We start from the raw sequence: 7,915 nt of genomic DNA on the forward strand, positions 1-7,915 counted from the left end.
AAGTGTTGTGAGGAGATAAACAGTTTTTTATTTTCCTTTGCTATCCCTCTTCTAAAAGAATAAAAATACTCCCTGCAAATATTTGAATAAATGTATACACAAATAAATGTCTAAAATAGACACCATAATCCAGAAAAACCAGGGTAAACCCAACATATAAAAAAAATTAAAACTATGCTTACCATTTTTAGATAAAAATCAACTCAAAGAATACAATATATAAAATTAAACATTATAATCATTTTAATTTTTTTCCTTCAGTTCTTTGACAGAGAAGTCTATTGATTCATAAAGCCTCACACAAATATAATTTTTATCTTCTAGAACATAAAATAATGTTTAGCTATTAATACATTAAATGTTTACCTACTTTTTAAAATTATGAATTATCTCAGTATTTTTACTTATTTTTAGAAACCTGACCCAACTTCAGTAAGAGTGGAATAAAATGCCCTAGCCTTCTTACTCTATGAGGTGGAGGTAAACAACCAAACTCTCTCTATATACCTATACCTACACACATACACATACATATATAATAGAATGGGGACTTTCTATGTGACCAAAAGAGCAATTATTTTTAATAGGTGAATTAAAACAATTCACATTTACCTTATGACAGATGTGGATGGTCATAGTCTTATTAAATTATTTCATATCTTCTAAAGATATCTTAAAAAATTATTCACTCTGTTTTATTTGTTTTTGATGTATGCATCTCCTGAAAATAGAGAAATATTATATTCTGTACTACTGGCTCCCCTTATAATTATAACTCACATGTTAAAATTTGTCTTTTTCATTTTTGGCCAATATATTTCTAAATTTCCTTAAAAAAAATCTATTTTATCTCAGCTCATTTATTCCTCTAATTTAAGTTAACTCTAATATCTATCTTAGTTTTTCCATTTGTGCTGAAAAATGTAGTTATACTTCTAATTGATTTTACAGGCTTATATATATCTTCAGCCAGTAAAAATAAGGAAATTGGTGCACCATCTCCTATCCTAATTTTTTTTGTTAAATTGTCTCCCTACCTTCTAATTTTTCCTTTGGTTGTGAGTGGTTATCAATGCTGACTGCCCATTAGTCATCTGTGGTCTTCCCAGGTGGCACTAGTGGTAAAGAATCTGCCTGTCAATTCAGGCATGTCAATTCAGACGTAAGAGACATGGATTCAATCCCTGGGTTGGGAAGATGCCCTGGAGAAAGGAAAGGCAACTCACTCCAGTATTCTTGCCTGGAGAATCCCATGGACAAAGGAGCCTGGAGGGCTACAGTCCATGGGTTGCAAAGAGTTGGACACAACTGAAGCAACTTAGCAGGCACACACATGGAGATGTTGAAACATACCAGTGTGCAGGCTCCAACCCAGAACTATTAAAGAAAAATCTATGCGCCCAGATTTGGGGCACTGGCATGACTTAAGAGTTCCACAGGTGGTTCTAATATGCAGCCAGGCTTGAGAACTACTGGCTCACATTATGTTTTACTGTTTTCAGGCATTCGGCCAATTCAGTTCTCATCATCTGATGTCTCATCATTTCTTTCAGTACTCATCCGAAAGGAGGCAAATGCTTCATTAAGTTCTCTCTCTCCGCCCCCCCTTTTTTTTTCATGTTTTCTATTTTTCATGGTTAAAATTTGACTATTTCTTAGCATTTCATGGCAACATTTTCTGGTGAAGGTTTTGCTTTTGTGTATTTGTTTTCCTCTTCCCTTGCTTCCATTTTCTTGTAGTATCTCCAATTAAGCCCTCTTCTGGTTCTTCCTTATTCCATATTTTAAGGAGGTGGGTTTTTTTTTTTTTTCTGGGAAAGAGAATTCCGTTGAAAAAAACTTTGTGGACACACAGCTTGTGCAGTTGTACAAGGTTCTTTGCACAGAGGGCTCTGTGCTTGATTTAATGCTCTTCTGTCACCATCTTAAAAAAAATTTTTTTTTTTTGCTTGTTCAATAAGTTTATTATTGTCTTATCTGAAAAATCTTGATAGAAAACTGTGGTTTGGTTTAACTCTCGGCAGCTCGTTCCTGAGCTCTAAGGAAGCTTGCCTTCTTCTGAGCTACCCGATCTTTCTTCTGGGCAAGTGACATTTTGGGACGGTTCCATCTCTTCTTTTTAACTTCTTTCTTAGGCTTCTTTTCATACACTGGATTCTCTCGTATTGCAGCATGAGCTTTCTTATACATCTCCTCCATCATGTCTGGAGTTACGTTGTTCTTTATGTACTGAGAGAATTGTTTCCTGTAAGCATCCTCATCTTCTTCAATCAGGTAACGCATGTAAATCTGCAACATTCTGACCCATGATGTGCTTTCGGTGCACCTTGGCACTGAATTCTATGCTTTCTGAATCATAACCAGGGAACCGTTTGGTACTGTGAGGGATAGACAAGCCTCCATCGACAGCTCCCTCTAGTGCCCCCAAAACTTTATTCCCGGTAGTAGTTCTGGCGAGTCCTGCATCCAAGTAACAGGTGAAGGCACCAGGTTGACCATCAATACTCTCCACATTGTATTCATCTCCAGTCACTTGGACTTGGCCTTCATAAATTTTGTCCATACCAAACCTATTAAAAACCTGCGGGCCAGCAGCAGGCCAGTACAATATGCTGCAGCATAATTTGTCAGGCCAACCTTCACACCATATTTTGGGAGTTCATGAGCATAAGCTGCACAAACTATCATATCTCCTTCTATATGGGCATAGGCAATCTGACAAATGATATCTCTGTTCATTACACGAACAATCATTCTGTATTTAGGTGTGTTGTACTTATTTTTATCTTGGATAACCAATCGTTTCCGAGCATAGTAGTCAGTTTTGCCCTCTCACCTTCTTCTGAATTTCACTTGGTATCTCTTGAAGTAGGCCTTGTTCTTGACAACTTTCATAAACCCCATCCTGTGGAACAGAACCCCGATTCCGCAGCTTGTCACAGAGCTGCAGAACCAGCACGGCTCCATGGGGGAAAAAGCCATCTTAAAATTTTTAATAATTTCTAAACAAAAGATCTTACATTTTTGAGGGAAGGGAGGGGAAGTGCTTCAGATTAGCAAGACCCTTCTTTATGACCCCCAGTGGAAATGGACAATATTTTATAATACCCAATGTCCTACTGCAGCTGGAGAGGCCACCCTGCTTGCTAGAGAAGAGGCTTCTTTGTTGTGTGGTTCCCGGTTTAAACTTAACTCCTACAACTTGGAAGAAAAACAAATCAAAGAAAGGTCATAAAAGATTTCATGTAGCACCTTTCAATTGCTACAGGTGAGGGATTTAGGACAGGATGTGTTCTTCACCACTCTCTGAGCTTGGAGGACGTGAAGTCCTGCTTCCTACTCTTGTTCTGGCTACTGTTTTCCCAGCTCTCTCACCACTTTAGGGTTTAAGGTTTTCTTTACTGCCTCATTTTTACCAGAAAAGCCCAGCCTTTGTATTTTTAGCTTTTATTCCCTTTATTGCTTTTGAATGGTTTGTAGGAGAAAAGAAAAAGGAAAATATCTGAATTCACTTGGTAATCCTGAAAAGTATATTCAACATTCTGTGTCTTTATGCTTTATAGGTATCTCCCGAAGGCAACCTATAACCCAACAGTCTCTATCTTTCAGCTGTGTGTAGGAGTAAAGAGGTTAATCCATTTACATGTATTTGTACTGATATAGTTAACCCTCATTTCTTTTGTTTTCTTGCTTTTTAGTGGCATTTTTAAATTGTATATATATATATATATATTTATATACACCACTAACTTGAATGTTATATACTCTACTTTTATTGCAAATTGATATTCTAAAAAAAAATGCACACTTAATTTATAACATAAAAACCAATCAATGCCTACCTTCTTCTTCAGGCTTCTCAGGTGGCTCAGTGGTGAAGAATAGCCTAGGCAGGAGACACAGGTTTGTTCCCCGGGGTTGAAAAGTTCCCCTGCAGAAGGAAATGGCAAGCCACTTCAGTATTCTTGTCTGGGAAATCCCAGGGACAGAGGAGCCTGGTAGACAACAGTCCATGGGGTCACAAAAGAGTCAGATACGACTCAGTGACTAAACAACAATCTTCTTCTTCACATACACTTAACATATACGTCTTCAACACCTATACACAATTCCTACCTAAATGTAACACTCTGTCCAGACATAAGTTTTATCTAGTTTACTAACCCCACAAGGCAGATATTTATGGTTCATAACTTGTGGTTAACCCACAAGCTTTTAAATTTCTAATTTTTTTATTCCTATTTGTATGTCTGAATTAGTTTGAGATAGATTTATTTTTTGTCTTCTTTCTGTAACATTTCCTCTTAAGTGACTTAGCAGCAGCAGCAGCAAGTATGTGTACTTGTATAAAATCTGTTTTTGTTTGAAGTTACCTTTTTCAATAGTGAGAGATAACTTGCCAAGTATATAATTCTAAGTTGATAGTTCTTTCTCCAAGACTTAAGATATTAATTTATTATCTTCTGGTTTTTATTGTTGCTTCTGAAAGACCTGCAGTAAATCTAATTCACGTTACATTATAGGTAAGTTACCTTTCCTCTCCAGTTTTTTTTAATGTCTTTATCTTTAGCGTTTCAAAGTTAGTTAAATATGTCTTGAATTGGAATTTTTATTGGATTTATTTTTAGTCATTGTTCCGGGATCTGGAATGCTTTCTGAATCTGAGAATTCATGTCTTTCCTCAATTGGGGGAATTCTCAACCACTACCTCATCAAATATCACTTCTTCCCATTCTTGCGTTTCTACCCTTTCAGAACTCTGGTAAGGTGTGTGCTACTCTTTCTCATTCTAGCCTCCCTGTGTCCTAACTTGTCATTTATTTTTTCTTTCTGTTTGCTGAATTCTCAATAATCTCTTAGATCTATTTTGCAGTTTCAGTGATTTTTGTTTTGAATTTTTGGTTTGTTCTTCAGATTTACCTTGCTATTTAGATCTTATGGTCTGCTTATTTTGGTGGCTTTTTATTTTAATTTCCTTAAACTTTTATTCATAAATTACTATAATCTATTTCTAATAATTACTATGTCTGTAACTCTGAGGGTCTACTGCTGTTGTTTGCTTTCTCTCCTGATCCTTGTTCACAGTAGCGTATGCCCTCTTCTGTTTTTTTTCCAGTTTTATCGAGATATAATTGACATACATGACTGTATGAGTTTCAGGTATACAACATAAAGGTTTGACTCATTGTAAAATGATTGCAACAGTAAGTTACCTTCTTGTTTTAAAATGTTGATTCATTTCATTTTTCTTCTGATCTGCATCTAAAAAATTGTGTTATACTCTAGATGAGGATGCATTATTTCCAAGACAATCTATAATCTATCTTTATCTTAACCTATTAAGAAAAGCTATGACAAACCTAGATAGCATATTAAAAAGCAGGAGCATTAGTTTGTCACAAAGGTCCATCTAGTCAAAGCTATGGTTTTTTCAGTAGTCATGTATGTATGTGAGAGTTGGACCATAAAGAAAGCTGAGCGCCAAAGAATTAATGTTTTTGAACTGCGGTGTTAGAGAAGATTCCTGAGAGGCTCTTGGACTGCCAGGAAATCAAACCAGTCAATCCTAAAACAAATCAATTCTGAATATTCACTGAAGGACTGATGCTGAAGCTGAAGTTCCAATACTTTGCCACCTGATGTGAAGAACTGACTCTTTAGAAAAGACCCTGATGCTGGGAAAGATTGAAGGCAGGAGGAGAAGGGGACAATGGAGGATGAGCTGGTTGGATGGTATCACTGACTCCATGGACATGAGTTTTAGTAAGCTCCGGGAGCTGGTGATGGACAGGAAGCCTGGCGTGCTGCAGACCATGGGGTTGCAAAGAGTCGGAAATGACTGAGCAACTGAACTGAACTAAACTGATCTTTCATATTTTTCCATCCTTTTATGTCTGTGTTAATTTCTCAGAAATTTCCTCAGATATATTTTTCCAGTAGAAATTTATTGCTAGGTTTCAAACATTTCTGTTCTATTTCCATACTGCTTAGGTCCTTCTCTTTGTTTCTATTGTAGTTTTTCCCTCTATTTCACTTTTATAAAAATATTAGTATATATTGATTTTACATATAAACCTATACACTACAACATACTCCTGAAATGTTGCTGTCTTTGTTGGTGTGGTGAATTCTATCCTATAATTATTTAAGAAATCCTGGGGAAGAAGAATTAAATAATAACTAAGGAAATGCCTCTTCTATGCCTATACTTCTATCATTTAGCGTTTTGACAGGAGTTATAGCAGAAAACTGAACTCTTTATTATAATGCCTCAATCTTTCACCAGCCAGATTACATCCAAATTTTTTCATCTGGATTTCTTGGCCAGTTTCTACTTCTAGGATAGTGGGATATTTTCTCAAAGACTCACTGGGCAGGATAGTGTGAAGGAATATAGCAATCATGGATGGATACAGTTTTATTAGTACTCCAGAGTCTTCAATGTCAATTACTGCATTATTGTAAACTTCTTCAGATAACTGCAGTCCCTCATTATCTTTAAAGATGTTAGGAATGAAGCCTCTTAATTCATCCAAATAAAGAAAACATTACTTCATTAAACTGATGAATTATACTCCTTTTTTTAACTAGAGATTTTAAAAATTACATTTTTTCCAGTCCAAGGAAGTATGATCATTTTTGATAATGGAATCGGAACAGTTTCTACAACAGGTCTGTTTTATTTTCTAGATGCTCAAGGGCTTAGAATTGTTTGTTCATTATCTGCTATATCTGCTTTACTACTGAGGTTTGTGAATGACTTCCATTAAAATTTTATTGGTGTCCCTAGAAATTTAATACTGGATGCATTACAGCTATGCCCTTATTGAAATCAGTAAAAGTCATTCTTGTTGTTCAGTCACTAAGTCGTGTCCAACTCTTTGAGACCCCATGGACTGCAGCGTGCGAGGCTTCCCTGTCCTTTACTATCTCCTGGAGTTTGCTCAGACTCATGTCCATTGAGTCCGTGATACTATCCAACCATCTCATGCTCTGTTGCCTGCTTCTCCTTCTGTCCTCAATCTTTTCCCGGCATCAGGGTCTTTTAAAATGAGTCAGCTCTTCACATCTGAGCAACTAACTTTTGGGGGCTTTCCTGGTGGCTCAGATGGTAAAGAATCTGCCTGCAGTGAAGGAAACTTGGGTTTGATTCCCTTGGTCAGGAAGATCCCTTGGAGAAGGGAATGGCTACCTGCTCTGGTACTATTGCCTAGTGAATGTCATGAACAGAGGAGTCTGGCAGGCTACAAAGAGTTAGAGATGACTAAGTGACTAACTTAAAATTCATATGACCATTTTAATATTCAACTCCCATTAATTATATCAATAAATGATAATCTCCTATTTTACCCTCTTCAGCATTGTTTCATGATTAATTAATCACATTGTCATACTTGCAAGAGCAGATGAGGTTGGAACCCCAGCATTCACTTTTATGTCCAGTACCATGTCAATGCCATGGACTTGCACTGTTCTAAAAATGTAACCATCAGTCACATGTGGCCATTGAAATTCAGATTTAAACATGGATAAATTAAAAAGTCAGTTTCTCGGATATGCTAGCCATATTCAAGAGCTCAGGAGACACATATGGCTGGTAGCTACCATATTGGACAACACAGATATAAAACATTTTAATCACAGAGTTCTATTAGAGAGCGCTTCTATAGATAATAACCCATTTGATTCAAGGAACTCAAACGTGATACTTAATTGAAAACAACATCTCTGTGAGTAACCATATATAAAGTTTTATCTTTCAGAGCACCACATCCAAGTTCTCCTCTATTTAAATGAATGACTTAGTCAATTTCATTAGTTGTGTAAGAACCTCATAGTGAAATGTAATACTTGTACATTTTAATCACCATTTATAACTACTGTAATAAAATCAGACCACAGAGAATTCTAATCA

The 7,915-nt window shown here is 36.3% G+C and overlaps 1 pseudogene across 1 annotated transcript; it reads right to left on the bottom strand.

Annotated features, from left to right (window-relative positions):
- Positions 1 to 1,935: 1,935 nt before the first annotated feature.
- On the bottom strand, positions 1,936 to 2,919 carry LOC122437934 (annotated as a pseudogene). Its single transcript, XR_006268408.1, has one exon. The product of XR_006268408.1 is annotated as a 60S ribosomal protein L5-like (transcript).
- Between the last annotated feature and the right edge of the window lie 4,996 nt (positions 2,920 to 7,915).

This window comes from Cervus canadensis, chromosome 3 (assembly GCF_019320065.1).
Source record: "Cervus canadensis isolate Bull #8, Minnesota chromosome 3, ASM1932006v1, whole genome shotgun sequence".
In the NCBI taxonomy this organism is placed as follows: domain Eukaryota; kingdom Metazoa; phylum Chordata; class Mammalia; order Artiodactyla; family Cervidae; genus Cervus; species Cervus canadensis.